The following is a 14,732-nucleotide window of genomic DNA, read 5'->3' on the forward strand; positions in this document are numbered from 1 at the left end:
TTGCATTACTCTCAGAGTTGAAAAATAAGTTAAAGACAGGACATCATTAAAGGGATGACATTGCAGCAAGGTGTGAAATTTCAAAAAGACATCACCATATAGCAGCTCAGCACAGGGCCTCTGCACACAGTCTGACCACCTGCACCAGACCCCAGTCCAAAAGCCATCCCTGCTTCATTCCAAGCCCCAGTCTGCTCTGTACCACCACTACAAGGTAAGTGCCAGGATAGCCTCCCCAGCTCTGGTCTCTGGCTCGGAGTCCAGCTGCCATCGCGCGCTCCAGGACCTTCTTCCCCACGTCCTGCTCCGGGACTCTACAGCAGGGCTTGCAGCCCAAGTGTTGTACCAGGGCCGCTGCTCTGGGGACTTGCTGTTGGCAAGTATTTGCCCTCGATGCTAAGCAGAGAGAAGAAGAAGCAAGGAGAAAACAGATGGAAAAGAAAGAAAAGAACAAGCAGAGCAGAGGAGCTCCGGCAGGAGTGTCCTATTCTGCCACCATCTTGGAACAAGTGATGTATGTTGTACAAGCAGAATAGGAATGCGTAGCACATTAAAAATAAACATATATTACTCTAAATGGAAATAGTTTTGTTTTAACTGTGTTATTTCTGCAAATATGTTAAGTTGAAAGTCTCCAAGTATTTCTAAACTGGTTAAATATATTTCCCAGAAACATCATGATATGCATCAGGAACAATTGGGCTGAATGTTTGGGCCCTATTGAAGTAGGAAATGGAAGTGGAAAAGTTAAAAATACTAGTACCAGCCATCTGTGCTCACTTCTCAACCCGTTCCTGTTGTTAGCCATTTTTATCAAGTTGGTTTTGGGATTTGCAGGGGTGTGTGCTTCTATGAGGTCCTGTTAAGCAGAGTTTAAACAGAATTTTCCAGTGGCTTTCAGTTACTCTCTGAAACAAGAGGCAGTTTAACACCTGTGGAGCCGTGTGGAGAGTCCCTCCATTTCGCAGCACCGTTTCAGTCACTTAGCCTCTCCTGCGGCTGACTGTTGCTCCTCTCAAACTGGAAGGCCTCAGACTGGGCCCTTGACTTTGAAAGTATAGCCACAGCCTGTAATTTGACTGAGAGCCTTCTTCCAATAAAATGACCACCTCTATAAAAAACCCCAGAGAGTGAATGATAGCCCCCGGAGGTGGGCTGTGGGGAAGGTGGTGGTTGTAGTGGTGAGGGGAGGCATGAGTCACCCCTTTCTTGGGCCTCAAAGTTGAAAAGCAGCTGATGGTGTGAGAATGACTCGAAGATCTGACTAAAGATGAAGGACTGATGGGGTGTCGGGAGCGGGGGAGGTGCTGCACCATAAATAGGCTGCCAAAATCAACTTTGATTATCTCGGTTTTGCAAATTCTAGCGCAGGAAATGCAGAGCCTAAGTAAATTAATCAGAACATTTACAGAAATATGATGACGCATATTAGGAGGGAGGCACGAACTAATATAAAAATTGTACTGCCTTTAGTATCTTCCTTCAGTTTAACAAATATGAATGTCCTTATTGTTTAGTTTCTGATGTCAAGGCCTATTTTGACAACTGATTTGATGGATATTGAATATGACACATGCTGATGTTGTTAATTTTATGAAATACAAACTTCACTGAAAGGGCCCTTTCAATGTCGGTGATGCACATTAATAAGTCAATAGGACTCACTATTTTATAATGTTTACTTTTCATCCTTATATGTTTAAAGGAGGCTGGTGTCACTAGCTAGGCCAGCATTCAATGTTCTTCCCCAACCGTCCTTGATCTTTGGAAGTTCTTGTGGGTGCAGAGAGGCCCATAGTGCTGTTTGGAAGTGAGTTCCAGATTTTGACTTAGTTAAAGGGAAGGAACGACAATATATTCCCAACTTAGAATTGTGTGTGGCTTGGAGGTGCTGGTGCTTCTGCTGCCCTTGTTCTTCTCGGTGGTAGATGTCATATTTTTGTAATAACGAAGTGTGGGGCTGGATGAACACAGCAGGCCAAGCAGCATCTTAGGAGCACAAAAGCTGACGTTTTGGGCCTAGACCCTTCATCAGAAAAGGGGGATGGGGAGAGGATTCTGAAATAAATAGGGAGAGGGGGGAGGTGGGCTGAAGATGCATACAGGAGCAGATAGGTGGAGAGGAAAGTATGGGTGGGGAGGTAGGGAGGGGATAGGTCAGTCCGGGGAGGACGGACAGGTCAAGGGGGCGGGATGAGGTTAGTAGGTAGGAAATGGAAGTGCGGCTTGAGGTGTGAGGAGGGGATAGGTGAGAGGGAGAACAGGTTAGGGAGGCGGGGACGAGCTTCAAAATATCTCCTCCCCCCACTGCATCCCAAAACCAGCCCAGCTCATCTCCGCTTCCCTAACCTGTTCTTCCTCCCACCTATCCCCTCCCCACACCTCAAGCCGCAACTCCACTTCCTACCAACTAACCTCATCCCGACCCCTTGACCTGTCCATCCTCCCTGGACTGACCTATCCCTTCCCTACCTCCTCACCTATACTCTCCTCTCCGCCTATCTTCTCCTCTATCTATCTTCGGTCCGCCTCCCCCTCTCTCCCTATTTATTTCAGAATCCTCTCCCCATCCCCCTGTTCTGATGAAGTGTCCAGGCCCGAAATGTCAGCTTTTGTGCTCCTAAGATGCTGCTTGGCCTGCTGTGTTCATCCAGCCCCACACTTTGTTATCTCGGATTCTCCAGCATCTGCAGTTCCCATTAACTCATATTTTTGTAATGTTGTGTGAAGAGAACTTTGGCGAGTTACTGTAGTGTGTCTTGTAAATGGTACACACTGCCATGACTGTGCATTGAGGTGGAGGGAGTGAATGTTGAAGGTGGTGGATGGAATGTCAGTCAAGCAGGCCACTTTGCTCTGGATTGTGTCAAGCTACTTGAGCTACATTCATTCAGGCAGGTGGGGAGAATTCCATGCCATTCCAGATTTGTGTCTTCTAGATGGAGGACAGATTTTAAAGAGACAGAAGGTGAGCTCCTTGCCGCAGAATTTCCAGCCTTTGATCTGCTGTTATAGCACCTATATTTATATGGCAGTTCCAGGTCAGCTTTTGGCTGATGGTATCCCAAAGGTTGTTGATATCAAAACAGAAATTGCAAGAAAAGCTCAGCAGATCTGGCATCTGTGGAGAGAAATCAGAATTAATGTTTCAGGTTGATTGACTGTTCCTCAGAGCAAGCTGTTGGGGATTTGGTGATGAAAATGCCATTGAACATCAAGCAGTGATAGTTATGTTCTATGTTTTTGAAGTTGGTCATTACCTTGATATTTAGCAGACAGACCATTGGGGCTGACTGTACTCAATGTCTTAGAAAGGCAGGCCAGAACAATGAGGGAGTCAAACCTCTGATTGATCTCTGTGCAGCTCCCCAAGTGATTTCCCATGATTCCTGCATTGGTGGCACTGGGCCCACACACCATGGTACAAGTGTGGACCTCCCGGTGGAGACTGACGCTATTGGCCAAATGACTGTGTTCGAGCCTTTGACCTGACATTGTTGGCTGGTGTTGACTTACTACGCTGGGAACCTCCTGACTGAATGGTGTCCCCCAAGACTTGACTGAAGAATACTCCCCTTAGACCTTGAGGCATTACCATTCAGTTGATGTCCCATATGCAGTATGTTTTTTTTCCTTTATTCATTCCTGGGATGAGAGCGTCACTGCCTCGGCCAGCATTTACTTCCCACCCCTAATTGCCCAGAGGACACTTATGAGTCAACCACATTGCTGTGGGTCAGGAGTCATGTGTAGGCCAGATGAAGTCAGGATGGCAGCTTCCTTCTCTAAAGGACATTAGTGAGCCAGATGGGTTTTTCTGACATTCAGCATAGGATTCATGGTCATCATTAGATTCGTAGTTCCAGATATTTATTGAATTTAAATTCCACTATTTGCCATGGTGGGATTCAAACCCAGCCCCCCAGAACATTATCTGAGTTTCTGGATTAACAGTCCAGTGATAATACCACTAGGTCATCGCCTCCCCTTGATGCATATGTCATCAGTATATGTGGCAGGTGAGAGATTGATATTACACAGTGCTGCACAGCAACCTGTCCACCCCCTGACTTATTCCTGCTGACAACTATAGCAATCTGCCTGGCTTTGAGTCTGCGATGAATGGTAAGGTGCGATAGAAAAACAGAAAACATTTAAGATGTAGCTGAGTGGGCGAAAAGGCAAGACAGAGATGCTGTAAGTATGAAAATAGGCGCAAATTGAGGGAGTTCTAAGATATCAAGCGAGGATCCCCGACAGCTGGGTCTAATCCATGAGCTGAATGCTTTTCTCTCTGTGGGTTCTTTTCCACAAAAGTGCTGGTGAGCTCAGAGTGCAGTGTTAAAGTGGAGAACCGGACTGTAAGTGGATTACTATTGAACCAGGCTGATGTGTGTCAGACATCAACGTTTTTGGATGTGGAGTCACTGCTCCATTTCGGGATGCCTACAGTGCAGAAAGAGGCCATTTGGAATCTACACTGACTTTTTGTTAAGTATTGCAACCCCCACTCTATCTCTTCATTTCTCGTGGCTAATCCACCCAGCCTGCACATCTTTGGGCTGTGGAAGGAAACCCATGCAGACACAAGGAAAATGTACAAACTCCACACAAACAGTCATCCATGGCCGGAATTGAGACCATGCTTCTGGCACTGTGAGGTAGCAGTGCTAACCACTATACCAACTGTGAAGTATGTTTGGGTACTTTGTTGCTGGGTGTACAAGATGGAGATTCAGAGGAACAAATAGCAAGCTGGAATTGAAGTACCTGCTCTGACTTTCGTTTTGGGTATTCTCAATGTCTAGTTTCTATCCAGTAGATGGGAGAATGAAAAGCAGCATATTACTGAGGTGAGATTAACGATGAGATGTTTCTGCTTGTTAGTGCATGTAAATAGGTCTCTCCTCAATCATACATTTGTGAATCTCCTCTTGCCGTTCAGTACTAGGTTGGAAGACAGGACCATTCCATCTCGATGTTGAGGAGCTCCTCTTTGGGCATCCCATTCAATTTTACCTACGTTCCTGCCCTCTGATTCCTGGGTAACTGTTAAGCTGACTTCACAATTAACTGCACACATCCCAACACCACCACCCCCAATTCCTTACATCACCAGCGCCCCTGTCAACTGTGCCCACTCTCATCTAGAATCCCACAATCCAGCACATTTCGACGATGACCTGACAATCACATAACATGGCTGATCTAACTTCCTTGCCCACCGGCGTGTATACTTGCCCCCTCCAATACCCCTCCTTGCCCATGAGCCTGAACCTCCACCAGCTAAAGCATCCCCTCACCACCCCCAACATGTCATTGCTCACCTTGGCATTCTCACCACCTCTTTTGCCCACCAACCCTGAAGCTCCCCACCAGCCCCGTGATATTCTCCCAGTCCCCCCAAATGCAGCCCCTAAAACCCAGCTTGGGCAACTGCAAACTCCGACAGACCCAGCAGCTCCCCCAATCTACCTTCAAACTCTAGCACCTATATGGCATCCATCCCCACTTCTCACTCTTGGATCCTACATACCTGGTAGCCTCCGCACTTGGCACACTACTATGCTGGCATCCTGTTCACCTCATACCTTAACTGCATGGCACCCTGTTCACCCAGCATCCTACTCACTTGGTGCTCTGGTTATTTGGCATCCTGCCACCTTATCCCCTGACAACCTACTTATTTGGCATCCGGGTAGCCTATATATCCTTCCCAACTGACACCTGAGGATGGAAGGGCTATTCCTGACAGCTGGGGCATCCAGAACCAAGGGCCACAATATAAGGAAATGGGATAAGTTGTTTAGGACTGATATGAGGAGAAATTTCTTCACCCAGAGGGTGGTGAGCCTGTGGGGTTCACCACCAAAGACAGCAGTCAAGCCCAAACATTGTACCATTTCAAGATGGAATTGGATTAACATTTGGCACTAAGAGACCCAACATAGATAATTAAACATTTCCCCACATTATATGCCATCAGTCGTACCCTTTTCCACTCATTTAACCTGTTGATGTCCATCTGCACTCTCTTCATGTCCTTCTTCACCCTTAGTTGTCCAGTCAGATTTGTATCATCAGTGAACTGGGAGATGTCATAATTAGTACCTTCATCAAAGTCATTGATATAGATTGTGAATAGTCAGACTCAGTCAATGACACTCTCAGTTCCCTGTTCATTCCAACCCACAACAGGGAAATTATCTGTTTTACCTACCGTCTGTTTTCTGTCCATTGACCAATCCCTGTTGACACCCTCAATGCCAATACCCTAATTTGCATATTCATTGAATATTTTTTGAAAATTTAATGCACCCACTGTGTCCATCTTACCTACCAGTCACAATCTCTAAAGTGTTTTCAAACATAATTTCCCGTGCATGTCTATGTTGACTTTGCCAAATTACACACACATTTTCTAGGTGCCCTGTTATCATAATCCTAAAAACAGATCCTTACATTTTGTCTACCAGTGATATCAGGCTCTCCCCACTTCCATAACAATAGGGTTATATTTGCTACTTTCTGATCTAAAGACTGTTGCGTAAGGCAATGGTTTTGAGTGGGTTAATGCTGAAGGTTGCAATAAGCTCTACCCAATCTGATAACATCATAAGGGCATGGATGGGGAAAGACAGAAAATCTGAGGAAGACAGATCTATCATCTAGGTCTTCTTGCAGCCTTTGTAAGTATATCCAGCTTGTACCTGCCTGGTCTTTGAATAGTGAACGAATCACCTCCTGCTCTGTATAATATTGAGATGTCAGTTAGTTGGGTGGATAGCTTGTGGTGCAGACTGATACCAAGAGTGTGGGTTCAATTGTTGTAACAGCTGAAGTTACCATGAAGGGCTCTCCTTCTCAATCTCTCCACTTGCCTGAGACGTGTTAGCCCTCAGGGGCTTAAACTGCTACAAATTGTCTCTCTAATAAGAGAACAACACGATGGTGACTTTACCATACCCGACTGCTATCAAACCATAAGCAACTTCAAGAACCTCTTCTGATCAGAACACTAAGTAATTTTTTTCTTCCATGTTTGACCAAGTATGACCTGTAGTCTCAGACAGAAAAAGGAGGATGGTGCCAGCAATCTACCCAACACCATGTTACCGGTGGTTGGTAACATATGCTCAAATGACAGAGACCTAGTGAACCTGGAAAGTCAAAGGAACTCATCCACTATCTTTGCAGCTTCCTTTTCTAAAACCTTCACATTTCTTGTGTTTTAGTTCCATTTATTCCTTTAATCAAAACAAAATACTACAAATGCTGGAAATCTGAAATAATCGGAAGGAAGGTTTTGACTTGAGACTTTAACACCTCTGTTGTCTCTCTAGACGCTATCAGATCTACTAAGTATTTCCAACAATTTCTGTTTTTATTCTAACAAGTTCCTCAACTCATTGGACCAATGGTTCCCTGTATTTGCAGAATGAGTCTATGCCTTTCACCTTTGAAGACAGACACAAAATACTAATTTAATATTGCTGCCATTTCCTTATCCTCCAGCGTAATTTCTCTTATCTTCACCTGCTGAGACCCATGTTTATTTTCATGAATCTCTTCCCTTTTATATGTCTGCGGGTACATTTACAATCTGTTCCTGTTTCTCTTGCTAGTTTACTCCCATGTTCTATTTCCTCTCTATCAATTTCATGAACATTATTTGGTGAATCTTAAAATCCTCCTAATCTGTAACATTGCTATCACTTTTTGACATTATCAGGCTCTTATAACAGAATGCCGCTTCAAACGCTCCTTATTTACCATAATTGGATGACTTTTCAGTGGAATTTTTGTCCCTGAAGGAAGTGTAAGTTAATCACGAAAAACATTTATTGAATATAAAATCTGAGATCAGTGTGCTTTCTAGATTTTAACCAACTTTGTATTGCTGCTTCAGGCGCAGAAAATAACAAATCAGCTTTTTAAATATGCCCTTCTGACCAGTGTTTTTTTCTGAAATTGGGTTTCTCTACAATAAGGATTGTAAGGCTTTTTCTCTATGTAATTTAGAGAAGTGTCATTTTAACATGATTTCAACTCATTCCATTTTCCTGGGAAAAATTTAGAAATCTCAACACATGATTGCATGCAGCAAGCATGCATATTAGGCAAGAAACAAACAGTGACATGAATAATGATAATACATCTGTTCAGAATATTAAATAAGCTATAAATTTCAGAAAATGTGTCACCAAAGAGGCAACCACAGAATGGCTTTCCTCATCCTAACGGAGCTTTTTGCAGAGTTCTGATAGAAATGAAGGAAAAAGATACAAATAAAAGTTAATTTATAACAATAAAATGACAGGCGATAGTGACTGTGACTTGCATAAGTAAATGAAAAGATCCTTTATTTAGAGACTTAGCACTGAAACCTCCTTACCCAAAGGAATACACAAGGCTCCGAATTTTTCTATTATACTCCAATCTGAAAAGCTTTGAGAACTACAGGATTAAATAATTTTGTTCAAATTCATTATCAGAAGTAATTTTTGCCTTGAGAAAGACTTTAACAAAGATGGTACCACAGGAACAAAATCAGAAATTGTGAGAGGAACTCAATGGGTCTTGCTGCAACTGCAGAGAAAATGCCATCCATTGACCCTTCTTCCAGTTCCTCCCCCACAACACCCTCTCCAGCCTGTTCAACTTCCATCTCCTCAGCCCACTTCGCCCCCTCCTCATGTGTTGAATAACATCATACAGGATGGCATGTACAAAATGTAGAGGTTGGGGAACTGCCTGTCCATTAGAATGTCAGAAGGGTTAAGGTTAGAGATGAGCAAGGCTGAAATGAATTTCAGCTGCCCACTGTTCTAGTCATGGAAAACAAGGTCTCTTTGTCATCCTTCTAAAAGAAGGGTTCTGACCCGAAACATTGACTTTCCTGCTCCTTGGATGCTGTCTGACCTGCTGTGCTTTACCAGTTCCACACTTCTTGACTCTAGCTCCCAGCGTCTGCAGTCCTTTTTGTCTCCAACGCTCATCCAGAGGTTGTAGTGTTGGACGGTCTGCTCAGTGCCAGCCTGTAAGGAATCTAGTTCAATCTCATTTTAGGGCAGTTGGTGGCCTGGCGACAATGTCAAAGAACAAGGAAGCCAGCGGGCCAGGCTAACATTGTGGGGATAGCAAGGTGTAGAGCTGGATGAACACAGCAGGCCAAGCAGCATCAGAGAAGCAGGAAGGCTGATGTTTCAGGCCTAGACCATTCTTCAGAAAACATTGTGGGGACTTGGGCTCAAATCCCAGTGGGCAAAAAAAAAACTAAGGGCCCTATGCAATTGTAAGAATGAAGATCTGCGATTCCAGTTGGTAACAATTGAGCAAAACCCTCTCATCTCACCTGAAGAAAGTCGAAAGCCAGGACTGGTAGGCTTGTTGAAGGACATTTGCACTATTTAATTGGTTATTCATTGCTGAACAGATGCTAGAAGATTATGAAGCTGTTCTTACATGTCTTAAATGTCTTCCTGGTGACAATCATCTAAAAATAGATGAAGGGGTGGGGCTAACACTCCATCTGTTGGGCAGTTTCTCCAATACAACCTGAGAAACAAGATGAAAGACCCAATGGCCCCACTAGCATAGAAGGTTCTAGAAAATAAGAGGGTTGGAGGGTGGGAATGTGAGAAAGAAAATAAATTACTCTTTGAGGGCTCGCAGCTAATGACAAGCAAATGAAAATAAAAGAAGTCGTCATCACAGAGTGGCAGGAAGAAAAGCATGATGGGAAGAAAATAATGTAACAAAAAGAAATAGGTACAGTTGAAGATAACGCAGTGTGGGAGGCCCGGTGTGCTGCATTATTCCAGCTCCACACTGTTATCTCTGACTCCAGCATCAGCATTTCTGACTATGTGTAGATACAGTTGAAGATGCCTGCACATGGGTCAGTTACTGACAGTGAAAGGACTTCACTCAGATCCTGACAAGCTGAGAGCTGCAATAAATAATAAAAATAGGAAATTCTGGAGAATCTGAGTTGACTTTCATGAATGCAGTTCTGAAGAAGAGCCATTGGGCTCGGAACATTAACTTTGTTTCTCCCTCAACAGATGCTGCCAGACGTGCTGAGTTTTCCAAGCGGTTTCTGTCTTTATTTCAGATTTCCAATGTTGTGTTTTTATACATTGAGTGCTGATGCTGGGAGGTGATGGCCTAGTGGTTTTTTTTTCCAGACTATTAACCTGGAGACCCAGGGAATGTTCTAGGGACTTACGCCATGGCAAACTGTTAGTTTGCTGTATAGTCTGCTTCATAACTTAAAATGCATTGGAGTATTTTAAGTAAAGTAACCCATGGAGTTAAACATTCCCTGATGAGCAATTGCTCCTTAGTTTATCATCATTAACTTAATACATATTACTTGAAACACCCACTAGTCCTACCTGGTCTGCCCTATATATTTCCAGACTCATGGCAATGTGGTTGGCCCCTGTTACCCACTGAATTGGCGGAGCAAGCCACTCAATTTGAGCAAACCAAGGAAAGGGCAATAAATGTGGACCTTGCAAGTGATGCCCATATTTTTGGAGGGGCAGGGCAAGAAAATGGAATCAAGGCAAGAGAACAAAGTTTGTGATACACACTGAGGCCATGGGTTCAGAAGAAATTTACAAGGATGTTGCCAGGAATGTAAGATTTGAGTTGTAAAGAAAGGCTGAATAGGAAGGAACATTTTTGCACTGGAGTGTAAGAAGTTGACAGGTGTCCTCATAGAGGTTTATAAAATAATGAGTGATATGTACAAGGTGAGTGGTAGGTGTCTCTTCCCTAGGGTGGGGTATTTTAAGACTAGAGGGCATACTTAAGGTGTAAGGAGAAAGATTTAAGAAAGACATGAGGGACAATATTCTGGCACAGAGAGTTGTTTGTGTGTGGAATGAACTTTTAGAGGAAGTGACAGATGCGGGTTACAATGTTTAAAAGACAATTTAGATAAATACATGAATAAAAAATGCTTGGAGGGACACGAGCCAACTGCAGGCTGGTGGGTCTGGCTTAGCTTGGGATTATGGTCAACATGGACAGATCGGACCAAATGGTCTGTGTCCGCGCTGTATGAATCTGTGACTCTATAAATCTACTTCCAACTTCCCGACATTTAACAGGACATTGTGGCTCAGCCAGGACAGTACAGAACAGAGGTAGCAAAAGTAGCCAGAGAGAAAGCTCATCACTCTTGGAAAAGCTCTCAAACAGCTGCAGAGCTGATCCATTTGATTCCAACATGTAAATTTTATTTTCAAAGTTTGGAGGACAATCAAAATCACCCAGGGTTACGCTTCAGGCACCTAGAGTGTAATGATTAAATTTCCCGAAACCAAATACATGTTTACTTCCTGAATGTGTTGTGACTAACCAACAATGGATCCTGCATATTAATTCTGACAGGGCTGACACAGCTGCATTGGTTACCATCTTTTAGTAAACATTCCTCCATAGTGTGTGTAATGTAAAAATGTCAGTGATTGCAAATTACAACCAGCTCAAATAATGAGAGGCCACAAACATCAGTTCAGATTTTTAAGGTCTGTATCATTAGTATCTGGCTGCACAGCTTTAAGTATTTGAAGCATTGTTGAGATTCCTTGGACCTATGTTGCATAATATTGGATAATCAAGGCTTCCTGTGTTTGATTTCCAAATTCTATTTTTTCACATGAAGAAACTTTGATTATCATGCTGCCAACTAGTTTGCATTAATTCAACTGGTTGTATTCAAGAGAAATGCTTTACCAATATACGTAATCAAGACAAAGTCATTGACCATAGTGTTAATACCTCACAATTCAAATGTTAAATAAAGGTTAAAGATGCAGCAATATCATAAATAAGAACGTCATTTACCGAAGATGTATTCAGCCTCAGTGGAGGTGGTCTCAAACAGAACAATACAAAACCCTAAAAGGTAATATAAACTAGAATCATAATGTACATCAGCACTTTTGAGGTATCGGTACAGCTGGTATTCAATAAAGAGAGATGAGCTGCCTGTTAATTGTGTATTCATTTTATTTAGTGAATTCCAGGCAGATGATTTTAATTGTTTCTTTCACTTACCATTTATGAAGAGACACTTCCTGATCTTAAAGCCCAGTTTGGTTAGCAGATGACTGCTTACAGAGTCATAGAGGTCTCCAGCACAGAAAAAGACCCTTCAGCCATCATGTCTATGCCTGTCAAAATCAAGCATCTAATTATTCTCAGAGATGGTAAGATCTGCCGATGCTGGATTCAGAGGTAACACAGCATGGAACTGGAGGAACACAGCAGGCCAAGCAGCATCAGAGGAGCAGGAAAACTGACGTTTCGGGTCAGGACCTTCTCCCGACCTGAAAGATCAGCTTTCCTGCTCCTCTGATGCTACCTGGCCTGCTGTGTTATCTCTGGGTACTCTAATCTCATTTACCAGCACTTGGCCCATAACCCTGTATGCCTTGGAATGGCAAGTGCACATCTAAGTACTTCGTAAATATGATGACTATTTCTGACTCTACCACCCTTCCAGCCAATGAGGGAAGGCAGTGTCAGAACTTAAAGTGGTATCGGCACAGGGGAAGGTTCTAATTGACCACTTGTGAAGCACATGGTCTGCTGATTCAGCAATGAGTCTTTGCTGGTTTTACAAGAGCAGACTGATGGAGAATCCACTCTTTGCTCTGATACTGACCCACAGGCAAGCACGGCAGTGGGCTCCTGTGATGGTGGGGTGTCAAAAGCCACAACGTGTCTGTGTGCGCTAATGCCCATACATGCTGCAGAGCCTGGTCTCCAAATGCCTCCCTACCATTAGACAAAGTCATTGCTGAGACAGGGTCAGGTTGTGGCTGGAACATCAGGATCCTCATGGGCAACTCAAGAACAAGGTGGTAGTCCCACTTTCCTCTGGATGGTTAAATCCCTGGAAGAACGCAGAAGCTTCAACAAAATGTGTCATGTTTTCTTTCCAGTGGTACTGAATACAGAGACCGTTTTTCTGAAGTAAGGTTTGCAAAAGGCAAGACCATAACAATTGTTTCCACAAAATTCCTAGGCAAGTGCCTGTGGATATTTTCAAACCCATCTCAGAAATGTTATTTCATTCCTCTGGAGAGGGTGGGACTTGAACCCATGGCTCCTGGCTCCAAAGTACAGATGGAAAGATTTTGATTCGCTGATTATCTTGAAGTGTTTTGTCCTTGACATTTGTAAGAAGGTTAACTAAACAATGAACATAAAAATGACATAATCGCAGAATGTATTTCACGTGTCATATCTCATGTCATCTGTGCGAAAAATAGATCGAAGGAAACTGCTTAACTATTCTTTTATTTAGCTGGCCTTCAGACAAATCTACGTATCAAACATTCAAGGCTAGCAACAAACTCAATGGAAGCTCTGAGCTATGATTTCAATGTTTTCATTTCTTGACAATGTTAACTTTGGACAAACACCTTCCCTCTCATCCATCACAATTTGTAATCCTCAAAGGTCAAGTGTAAAGGCTCATGAGGAGCTGGTATCAAAATGGAGCTGAGGGCAACATTAGATTGGCCCTTGGCCCAGGCTCAGAGTGTGGAGTGGCCCACTCCTGCTCCTATTTCCCGTCAAACAATCAACGCTGAAATTCTGAGAATTCACATTGTGTATTCCATAGCAACACCGGCTGGGAGCAGCATCTGTGTGGAATAGATTCCACTCCCCAGCCCACTCCCCTCATCTACCCCCTCCCCACCCCCGCAGTAGACACCTTGCCATATTTATCCACTCAGGGGGAAGATAGAAGATTGCCTCAGCTTGAAAGCCTTGTCACTGCTCCCTGGGTAAGTGTGTGATGTTGTTTCTGTGATAGGACTTTAGCAGCAGAATGATGGCATGACCCCTCCTTTCAATTGATCAATGCTATGGGCTCGCCAGCAGGAATTCCTGCTCTTAGCACATCATTAGCCTTTGGCATTCCCTTCCACAGTTTGCTGAATGATTAGGGATTTGATGTTTTTGGACGACTGAGAGAAGTAGAGTTATGGCTGTAATCAGATCAGCCAGCATTTTACTGAGTGATAGACCAGGCCTAAGAGGCTGAATGGCATACCACTGCTCTTTTTTAAATGATCCTATGATCAATCATAAACTGGTTGTTGGGTATCTGAAGATCACATGCACACAGTCACAGAAACGCTGTACCTAATGCCCTTTTTATCTTTGCCCTTTAAGTTCCTTTTCTATCTTAAAGCAATGGAATCCTTGCTAGCTCACTTGAGTCATCATTTGATCCCTCCTGTACTTCCATTCATCGCAGAAGCTTTGCCAACATTTCAATTCCCATTGTCTTCTTAGCTCTGGCAGGCAAACTGACCTTCGAGTCCAGCAGAAAGACTGCAGTTGTCTGGCAGAAGTTGCTGAACTCAAAAGATTCTCAATGCAGTTCAGTCTTGAATCCTCCCTCTTGTTGCTTCAAAACACAACATCGGGCTGCACAAATCAACAAATGATTTTCAAGTTGCAAAATTCTCCTTTCTATTTCCTCAGCTGTTGCAGTCACTTCCATTTCAGAGCAAAATTCTAAAAATTAAACATATGGTGTCTTACAGCCTGCACAAACGAACATGCTCACAACACTCATATATGTACAAACATTCACACGCACAAAAAAAGCACTTACATGCACAACATAAACTAAAATCAGTGCCTATTTGATTTGAAGATGAACACTCAGCCCCAAAACACCCTTTGAAATT

Source organism: Stegostoma tigrinum, chromosome 9 (assembly GCF_030684315.1).
Source record: "Stegostoma tigrinum isolate sSteTig4 chromosome 9, sSteTig4.hap1, whole genome shotgun sequence".
NCBI classification, from domain to species: domain Eukaryota; kingdom Metazoa; phylum Chordata; class Chondrichthyes; order Orectolobiformes; family Stegostomatidae; genus Stegostoma; species Stegostoma tigrinum.